The sequence below is a fragment of the Schistocerca piceifrons genome, unplaced genomic scaffold (genome assembly GCF_021461385.2).
Source record: "Schistocerca piceifrons isolate TAMUIC-IGC-003096 unplaced genomic scaffold, iqSchPice1.1 HiC_scaffold_961, whole genome shotgun sequence".
Classification (NCBI taxonomy): domain Eukaryota; kingdom Metazoa; phylum Arthropoda; class Insecta; order Orthoptera; family Acrididae; genus Schistocerca; species Schistocerca piceifrons.
Window position 1 is genome coordinate 1,392,501 of NW_025729236.1, and position 2,500 is coordinate 1,395,000.

General features: G+C 59.8%; 1 pseudogene; it reads right to left on the reverse strand.

Annotated features, from left to right (window-relative positions):
• Nucleotides 1-2,500, reverse strand: part of LOC124774429 — a 7,960-nt pseudogene that overhangs the window by 4,306 nt on the left and 1,154 nt on the right.

Here is a 2,500-nt window from a genome sequence, read left to right on the forward strand (position 1 = left end):
AGCGGCCTCGCCCGCGTCAGACAGCGGGCTCGCTGCTCCCCGGCGGGACGCCGGCTCTTCCCCCCGACCGATCTCAAGCGCCTCCATGAATTGGCGGACAAGCTGCTTGTGGGCAGCTTGCCGCCGTCGGCACTTGATTGCCTCAAGCGTTCGGTCGGGGAACATCCTGATGAGTTCTTGATTTACAAAGAAGAACCGGGCGTCCCTCTCGAGGAACAGTTCGGCCTCTGCCTTGGCGAGCGACAGGACTTCTTCCTCCGTCCACCTCGCGCGATGCCTCTCCGTGACGATCTCCGCGTTGGCGGCCGCAAGGTGTTGGCGGCGGCGATGGACCCCGAGACCGTTCTTGGTGGTGAAGCTGCGGTGGCACTCACTACAGGTGTATTCAGCTGCAAAAGTTACAAGATTTTCGGCACGGCCGGTTGGCCGGCTAGGTGCTGGGGGAGTTGGGGTGGCACCTTCAGCGGAAGGGCCACCACTTATTCTCTGATTACTGCCCCCAACTAAACAAAGGGATAGTGCGAGGGGGGGCTGGTAACCCCCCCAAGCCCCTGGTGCGGTCTTCCACTCTGCGAAAATCAGCGGGCCCACGAGAAGGGGAGAAGACCGCAGGAGAGGAGAGGCTAAGAGGGCTAGGCCCATGTATTGCGCATCACTCTCCCTGTAACTATAACCCAAGGAAGGCACCTCGCAGCAGCAGCACGACTACATCAAGACCGCACTTCGAAAAGCCAAGTCCGGATGCAGCCACACCGCCGCCACTTGGCTACCTTAAGAGAGTCATAGTTACTCCCGCCGTTTACCCGCGCTTGCTTGAATTTCTTCACGTTGACATTCAGAGCACTGGGCAGAAATCACATTGCGTCAACACCCGCTAGGGCCATCGCAATGCTTTGTTTTAATTAGACAGTCGGATTCCCCCAGTCCGTGCCAGTTCTGAGTTGATCGTTGAATGGCGGCCGAAGAGAATCCGCGCACCCGCGCGCCCCCGGAGGAGCACGCTAAGGCGGACGCGGCCTCGCAGCAAGGAAGATCCGTGGGAGGCCAAGGCACGGGACCGAGCTCGGATCCTGCACGCAGGTTGAAGCACCGGGGCGCGAACGCCGCGCAGGCGCGCGCATCCTGCACCGCCGGCCAGCACGAGGCCGACCAACGGCGAGAGCAGACCACGCCCGCGCTAAACGCCCGCACTTACCGGCACCCCTACGGCACTCACCTCGCCCAGGCCCGGCACGTTAGCGCTGACCCACTTCCCGACCAAGCCCGACACGCCCCGATCCTCAGAGCCAATCCTTATCCCGAAGTTACGGATCCAATTTGCCGACTTCCCTTACCTACATTATTCTATCGACTAGAGGCTCTTCACCTTGGAGACCTGCTGCGGATATGGGTACGAACCGGCGCGACACCTCCACGTGGCCCTCTCCCGGATTTTCAAGGTCCGAGGGGAAGATCGGGACACCGCCGCAACTGCGGTGCTCTTCGCGTTCCAAACCCTATCTCCCTGCTAGAGGATTCCAGGGAACTCGAACGCTCATGCAGAAAAGAAAACTCTTCCCCGATCTCCCGACGGCGTCTCCGGGTCCTTTTGGGTTACCCCGACGAGCATCTCTAAAAGAGGGGCCCGACTTGTATCGGTTCCGCTGCCGGGTTCCGGAATAGGAACCGGATTCCCTTTCGCCCAACGGGGGCCAGCACAAAGCGCATCATGCTATGACGGCCCCCATCAACATCGGATTTCTCCTAGGGCTTAGGATCGACTGACTCGTGTGCAACGGCTGTTCACACGAAACCCTTCTCCGCGTCAGCCCTCCAGGGCCTCGCTGGAGTATTTGCTACTACCACCAAGATCTGCACCGACGGCGGCTCCAGGCAGGCTCACGCCCAGACCCTTCTGCGCCCACCGCCGCGACCCTCCTACTCGTCAGGGCTTCGCGGCCGGCCGCAAGGACCGGCCATGACTGCCAGACTGACGGCCGAGTATAGGCACGACGCTTCAGCGCCATCCATTTTCAGGGCTAGTTGCTTCGGCAGGTGAGTTGTTACACACTCCTTAGCGGATTCCGACTTCCATGGCCACCGTCCTGCTGTCTTAAGCAACCAACGCCTTTCATGGTTTCCCATGAGCGTCGATTCGGGCGCCTTAACTCGGCGTTTGGTTCATCCCACAGCGCCAGTTCTGCTTACCAAAAGTGGCCCACTTGGCACTCCGATCCGAGTCGTTTGCTCGCGGCTTCAGCATATCAAGCAAGCCGGAGATCTCACCCATTTAAAGTTTGAGAATAGGTTGAGGTCGTTTCGGCCCCAAGGCCTCTAATCATTCGCTTTACCGGATGAGACTCGTACGAGCACCAGCTATCCTGAGGGAAACTTCGGAGGGAACCAGCTACTAGATGGTTCGATTAGTCTTTCGCCCCTATACCCAGCTCCGACGATCGATTTGCACGTCAGAATCGCTACGGACCTCCATCAGGGTTTCCCCTGACTTCGTCCTGGCCAG